The sequence below is a fragment of the Fukomys damarensis genome, unplaced genomic scaffold (genome assembly GCF_012274545.1).
Source record: "Fukomys damarensis isolate Sample0158 unplaced genomic scaffold, DMR_v1.0_HiC HiC_scaffold_18, whole genome shotgun sequence".
Classification (NCBI taxonomy): Eukaryota; Metazoa; Chordata; class Mammalia; order Rodentia; family Bathyergidae; genus Fukomys; species Fukomys damarensis.
In genome coordinates, this window is record NW_022900930.1 from 50,640,899 (window position 1) to 50,648,394 (window position 7,496).

General features: G+C 51.8%; 1 long non-coding RNA gene across 1 annotated transcript; it reads left to right on the plus strand.

Moving 5' to 3' along the window:
* The first annotated feature begins 1,171 nt into the window (after window positions 1–1,171).
* Window positions 1,172–6,890, plus strand: LOC104859679. Its single transcript, XR_779455.2, has 2 exons — window positions 1,172–1,365; window positions 6,663–6,890. It is a non-coding gene; the product is annotated as an uncharacterized LOC104859679 (long non-coding RNA).
* Window positions 6,891–7,496: the final 606 nt, after the last annotated feature.

Here is a 7,496-nt window from a genome sequence, read left to right on the forward strand (position 1 = left end):
GAAACATCTGTAACCCAGGCCTTGATCTTCTCTTCCTCTGTTAAATGCGCATGGAGTACAGACCTGAGGTCACAGGTGCATGCTGGGAGAGGAAAGGCAGGAGCCATGGGCACTTGGGTCACTTTTTCATGTGCCATCAGGACCTGTTCAAGTCCACTTTTGTATATATTCCTCCCATTGATGATGGATTGTTCCTGTGCTCATCTCACTTTATGACTCGATGGGTCCGATGATACCTAGTCCATGAGGAACATCTCAGTGATGTCCCATGGTCAAGTATGCACTTTACACTAAGTCCAGGGCCAAGCCTGGAGCTCTTCGTCAAAGGCCGAGTAGTTATTTCTAAACCATGGCAGAACCTAGCTGCCCTCCTCTGTAATCCACCTGCCAGAAGTCCCACCCAGCACTGCTATTAGGCCACATTGTTAGCAGCTGACCGTGATCCCACGGGCTTCCCAGCGTGCCTTAATAACCTCCGCTCTGCCCTAAGTGGAAACAGCCTGCTTCTGCCTCTCGCAAAGTAGAATCTTCACTCAGATACTAGAAAGCTTCTCCAAAAATTACAGTGGAAATCAGTGAAAAAGCTTAAATTTACACTCAATGAGCACAAGAGGTCCTTAGACACTGGGTAAGAGGTCATCGGACTGGACCGTGCAGCTCCTGGGCCGTGCCGCGGACACTCATGGGGAGCCCCAGCTGGAGAATCCTCAGAAACATTTCTGTCTGGCTGGATAAATGAAGTGAGTGATGGAAGCTTAAGCACAATGTTCTACAGAAGGAAAGAGATGGAAAGCAGCCTTGGCCTGAGGGAGAAGGGCTACCCCTGTACTGCTCTGAGTCTGAGCGGGCAGAGGGCGAAGTCTGCAGCCGCCCTGTGGGGTCACAGGTACACACGACCTCAGGGCCAGCCAGGACCTGCTGGGGCTCCTGGCCTCCTGCTCCTGGGGCCTCTCTGACCATGGCCACGTGAGGGTCGCTTGTGTGAGCTGCCTGCCGTGAGGCTCTCAGCCCCACCACTGCTGGAGAACACACAGGCCTGGCCAGGGCCACCGACTGGATAAACTCACCCGAACTGCACAGGGACATGTGACCACGGGACTTGGACAGCATTCATGGCAAAGGACACGAGGTTATTTATTAGACTTCCCCCTGGATTCTAACACCTCCCTCAGCTCATCTGTGGGGTTGTATAATCCTTCATCTATATAAATACAGCTGCCCCGCAGCCTCTGGATGCCTCTCCGGACTCAACTTCTAAGAGCTCTCTCTCTCTCTGCTGCATCAGGGCCTGCCTGCCGGTCACCATGAGGATGCTCCGCCCACTGCTTCTCACATGCTACCTCCTCTCCCTGCACATTCTCCCGGGTAAGCCTGGGGGCCTGCGGGGCTCCTTGCCTGAGCCGAGGGCACTCTCTTTAAGGAGAGCTGTGCACAGCTGCCGGTCAGTCCACCGGGCCTTAGCACTGTGACTGTGCTCTCCTGCTGTGAACCATCCACCCCACCGCACACACGTGCATGCGGATGGCCCCGTCGGTGCTGCCGTCCCCACCCGCCCCTGCCCGTTCCGGCCGCTTGCCCAGCAGCTGCCAGCCCCTGAGCCCAGCAGGGGATCCCTGCGCCCTGCTCCTGAGAGGGTCCTATGGCTCGCCTGGCCGTGGCACAGTGAGAAAGCAAGGCCCAGGGAGCCCCGCGGCGGGGCCTTGACCTAAGGTTTGTGGGGAGCAGCTCCTCCCCATAGGGAGGGGCCTCGCCCTGCACAGCTCCGGCCAGGACGCCCAGGCCCCGCAGCCCAGGTCTCTGGACCATAGAGGGGAGGGCGAGAGGCTTAGTCCAGGGCTCCTCTGTGCAGGCTCGGCCCTGGGGGAACACAGGGCCTGGGATTCTGCTGCGAGCTGAGCAGTGGGAGACCCAGGGCAGCAGCGTGCACCGCTGTTAGCAGCTGTACAGCACCTGGCCAAGGAGGTGAAACGGGCAGACCAGCTCTGAGGCTTCAGGACAGGCTTGTTCCAGGAGGGGAGACTGAAGGGGGAGAGGAGGTGATTCCAGCATAATCAGGTTTTTAAAAAATCTTTTTCTTTTCAAAATGTAGTGAGTTTTGTCACATAAAATTGAAAGTTTTATCTTCTCTTGAAAACACACAGTCTTTGACAACACATCCACCCGGGCTCGGTGGGGTGCAGCTCGGCAGGCCCTGTGGACCCCACAGCTCAGCTGTGGACACAGCCGGCAGACCTGTAACTGCAGCCCTCGGAGCCGGCTCAGTGCCCACACGGGGCGGTGGGTTAACGCACAGACAGAGGAACGGCGTTCCCATCACCACTCGGGCTCACGCGCTTGTTCTGCGTTCCAGCCCCCACCACCAAACGGCTCCTGAGGACACCTTACACTCCTGGTTCTTTCCTAAGCAGACCAAGGCTTCCCTGCTCTGTGTTAGCACGTCTTCCTCATTGCTGGCCACCTAGTCAGTCCCTGCAGCAACGGCATCAGAGCTGTGCTTGATCCTGTTTCTTCTCAGAGACTCGAGGTTCCCTATGGATTCCTCCTTATGCAGATCTTTTACAAACCATGAAAATCAAGCCTGCTGTGTGCTCAGTGCTACAACCCACTCTCTTCTCTCTGCCCTGCTCTCCTCAATGAGCCACTGACACCTATGTCCCAGGTCCTTCCTGCTGCGTGATCGCGATGCCCTTCACTGACCCAACCCCTCTTCCCACGCCTGAGCGGAGAGTGGCTGCTGTCACGCGGCAGCAGCAGGATCACAGCCATGCAGCCTAACGGGCCTAATGGGCCTGTGTTCCGGGGAGTCGCTCAGCCCAGTGTGGAGACGCTCGGTCCTGCTTCCCGGCTCCTCTCTCCCTTCCCTCCTCTCCCTTCCTCGGGGTCACGGGTCCTGATAAGATCTCACCGTCCAGCTCAGGGAGGACCAGGGTGAGAACAAGCACCAAGAGGGGGCGGGGACCTGGGGACAGGTGAGGAGCGGGCCGGGGCCCTGCGTTACCGACCCTCTGCGCTCTGCACAGCACGGACCCTCGCAGGGGTGAGGCGGTGCCTGGGCCACACAGCAGAGCTCCGCGCTGGGACGTGAGAACCACCTTCCCAGGAGAAACTGTTGAATTTTATTTTCTTAATCACTAAAAGTAGCATGCATTAGAAGGCTCACCACACACGAGGACAACATAACTTGTCACTGTGCAGCCAGCACCTGTGAGCCCAAGGCAGGTCCAGAGAGCACTCTGCAGCCTGCAGCCCCCAGAGCCTCCTTGTCCCACTGCCCCGGGGAACAAACTCTGGCTGGGATGACTTCCTGTGCCTCCCACTGCAGGCACCCGACTGTCCACGCCGACAGCACAGTGTGGTTTGTGTGTGTTTCGTTTGGCAAAATGGGGCTATTTGCCCCTATTCCTGTTTCCTGGAAGGCAGAATTTGGTCTTGGGATATGCATATATTCAAATTTAATAAACAATAAACCTCAAACCAGTCTTCCAAATTGAAAAACTGATTTACATGCCGATGATCAGCAAATGAGAGTTCCCATTGGTCTGCATAATCTTCAGTGCTTCGTGCCGTTAAATTCTTTTAAATTTGAGCCATCTGCTAAGTTAGTTGCAGGGCTAATCCTTCATGGTTCCTCTATTCTAATATCACTTCGCTAACGGTTGCTAAAATACTGAATTAAAGTTGATTCATGTAGTTTGCTTTTTTCCTTTTACTTTGCTTTATTTTTTGGTATACTGATTCTATGTAGAGCAAGTTTGCCAAAATGAGTTGCTAAATTCCTTTTGTTTCAGATATAATTATAATATCTGCAAATAGCGACAATTTTATTTCTTCTTTTCCAATTCTCATACCTGCAGGGTGTGTGTATGTGTGTGTGTTGCCTCAGACACAGGTCAAATAGAAATGCAGTGCCCACTATCTGGACCTTACGACCAGTAACGAATGTCAAGCCTTTAATATCTGATCATTCAGAACATCTTTGTTTAGTAAGATTTGAAGTTATGTTTTATCTGATTACCAAAGTTTCTTTGATTTCTTAAAATTTTTTTAAGTTTTAAATTTAGTAATGAAACAGTGCTGCATTTTCTTTTCTAGTGTATTGGCTGCAAATATAAAACTGGTGTGATTTTTAGCTATTAATGGCAAGGGCATTGACCGATATACTAATATTAAAGGAAACATTTGGTCTGTAAAATAAACAGAACCTGGTTTTATTTTGTTTGCTGATGATTGAGTAGTTTTGCCCCTCAACTGTTCGATTTGATCTGTAATTTTCTGTTGCTTGCCCTGCATTACTGATCTTGTCAGACATTGCTACTGTACCTGAAATCAAGCCACCCCTTGGGCGTACTCACCTTTCCCATTCCGATAAACAGCTGTGACAGTGCGGCCTCACCCTTGCTTATTGCTTTATAAAGGTGCCGGTGAAGCAAGCTTGTTCTGTACTAGAGTTTTATTTTGTGGAGTCATCATCTTTGATAATCAAAGAACTATTTAGGTTTTCTAATCTCTATGATGTTTATCATATTATTTCATTCTGATTTGTGTTTTCTAGGAATTTTTCTATTTTGAAATGGTTCGAGTTTATTGCCAGAAATTCATAGTAATCATATTTTTCACATTAGTGGTATACGCATCCCTGCATCCCTTCCTGTCTCTCTCATTGTGGCCTAGTAATTCCTTAATTTTCTCATGCCTACAAGGAGTCCTTGCACATGTGAGTGTGAATATGTGTGTGTGTGCAAATGTATCAGATGGCCATCTGTTCTCCTTGCTGTCACAGGCAGCCACACACTTGCAGAAGCACATGAAAGCCACCAACACCTGCAGGCCCTGCTCCAACGTAGGCGTGGTTTCTCCTCTGAGGAAGCACAGCGACTGTCAGGGGACACAGGGTGCACTGTCAAATCTGTCACAAGAGAAGGCAAATGTCACCAGAAGAACAACTCCGGTGCTTGGTGACATCAGTGCATGGAAGGCAGCACAGATGCTCACACAGGAGGGACCCCGACATTCTCCACAGGGGCCCCCTTTGCTCCCTATCCAGCAGCCTCAGACTCGGGCAGGGTCTTGTCAGAAATGGAAGTGACCACCCCGTCCTGGACCCACGGCCTCACAAACCCAAGGCACAGGGAGGGGCTGCTGTGCTCTCACCGCCTTCCAGGAGACTCAGACACCCGCAGGAACTGGAAACCACTGGCTCAGCAGTCTCTGTGCTGCTCACTAATTCACCTGAGTTGTGTACTATGCAGATACCGCATTCCAGGACAATGAAATCAATACTTTGAAGAGTGCCTCTGCTAATTCTGATGGGTATGGAACATTAAAAGAAAAACCACAACTCTTGGCCAGAATCTCTCAGACTGAACAACTGATCTTCTGGCATGGATAATTCTGACAGCACTGCCCTGTGTGCTATAGACATAGCAGAGCCTCTGCACCCTCCCCACCGGAGAACTTCACTGTCCCAGCCCAGCTGTGACAACCACCATTGTCTCTGAACCTTGCCAGTGTGCAGGCCCTGCAGACACCCACAGATCCAGGCTGTGAGACTGCGGATGCGTCCCGCACTCCAGCCCTGCGGTCCCCGGTTGGCGATGGAGGAGGAATGGATAAGAACAGAGAGAGGACACTGGAGCTCATGTAATGCAGAAGTAAAAGTGATCTCCTCAACATGTGTAACTAGACCAAGAAACAGGAAATCAGACCCCTTTGGCTTCACTCCACATTACAGGTACAAAAGCTGAGAACGCCCTGCAGGCAGTTTCTCTGCTACACTTGCTTAGGATGCACACATCTTCCTGGGAGACACTGACTTTGGAGTGAGGCAGAACATGGCTTGGCAATTGTGGGATAATGGACAACAACTTCAGACTCTCTGGGCCTCGGTTTCCCCATCTGTAAAGAAGTGAAAATCAATGCATTCCTTGAAAGATGAAGTCTGAGTCCCGTACGCCTGGTTGTGTTGCTCTCCAGGGGAAAAATGACAAGCCTCAATGGGTGCAAGCACACACTCCAGTCTCCTCAGGTTCAGATTTGAGAAGCTGGGGCCCAGGGAGATTAAGTGGTTCAAACAGATCACACGCTCTGTTACTTCCAGGACACAGAAGCCAACCACATACATGGCACCAAGCATGGCAGCGCCATTTCTTTTGTGTCCCTAATGTCTGAGATCATTGCGGCCAATATTAGTTAAGAGCTGTTAACACCTTAACACTGTAATAGAGCAGCACTGCGGTGGGGAAGTGAGAACTGAGGTGGGCCCTGGAGACTTCTGGTCCCTCCTGGCTCGGCCATAGGTGGCTTCCTGCCCTGGGACACGAGAGGTCTTGGTTTTGTCACTGGGGGAGAGGATCACACAGAAGTTAAAGTAGTGGGTCTGTGAGGTCCATCCTGGCTCGAAAAACCTGTATCATAAGTGGGCCTCCTCAGTTTACCATCAGAAGGGAAAGAGAGGGATTTGTACACACCAGCAATTTGATTGTTGAAAAAAACAACAAATAAAAAAGATGTGTAGAGTCTCATGATTTCAAAGCACCTCCAACCCTTTGGTCTCCCCAGAAACAGGTAATGCCTTGGAGGGAACTCACTGTGGTGTGAGGGTGGGAATGTTCTGTGGCGACTACAAGACGGGAGTCTGAAGTGCTTGTGTTCCCCTGCGGCAGGTGCCAGCCTCTTCGAGGGCCTGACTGAAAGAAATGAGTGATTCAACTGCATCAAGCAGGGAGGAAACTGCTTTTCTTACCTTTGCGCTGATCAGCTTGAGGAGACTGGAATCTGTGATGAGGAAACAACACCTTGCTGCAAGTGAGCTGAGAGTGATTTGGAGAGAAAGCACAGAAGCCAATGATGTGTGATCATTTTCCTAATAAAGGAAAGGTTTTTCTGAAGCAGCTCATACTCAGACCAAAATGGCTCTGTGTCAGAGTTTGGAAGAGGGTGAGAAGGTGGGGGATGAGGGTGCGGGGCATAGAACGAGATGGGCAGTGCAGGCTGCTTGGCCCGGGCAACGTGAGCGGTGCACCTGCCTTCATCCCAGGACCCCCCGGGGTGACACAGAGGTCCCCGTGAGCGCGAGGGTGCCGCCAAGGCCAGTGGACACTGCTGCAGGACCCCAGGGCCTGCGGACTCTCATGCCACTGTCTAGAAGATCAGCGAGAGGGCCCATCTGGGTGGCCAAGGCTCCATGGTGGCTGCTGGGCGGAAGGCCGTGGGCTGCATTACCTTAGCAATGAGAACCTCATTTATGACCATTAAAACCATCCCGCTTGAGTTTCAGCCTTGACGGCTGATGTCCGGGTTCCCAGATCAGCATTCTTCATTCTGCCCCCATCACGACACCCAGCTGCACATCACGAAGCATCGTCACTCCTCGGCTCCATCTGTCTTTCGGCCCTGCCTCGCTGTCAGGGCTGCAGATACAGCCTCAAGGAGGACAACTGGTCACCTCGCTCCCTCCAACAAACCTCTTAACATTCCTGCACCAGTGATTTTATCTT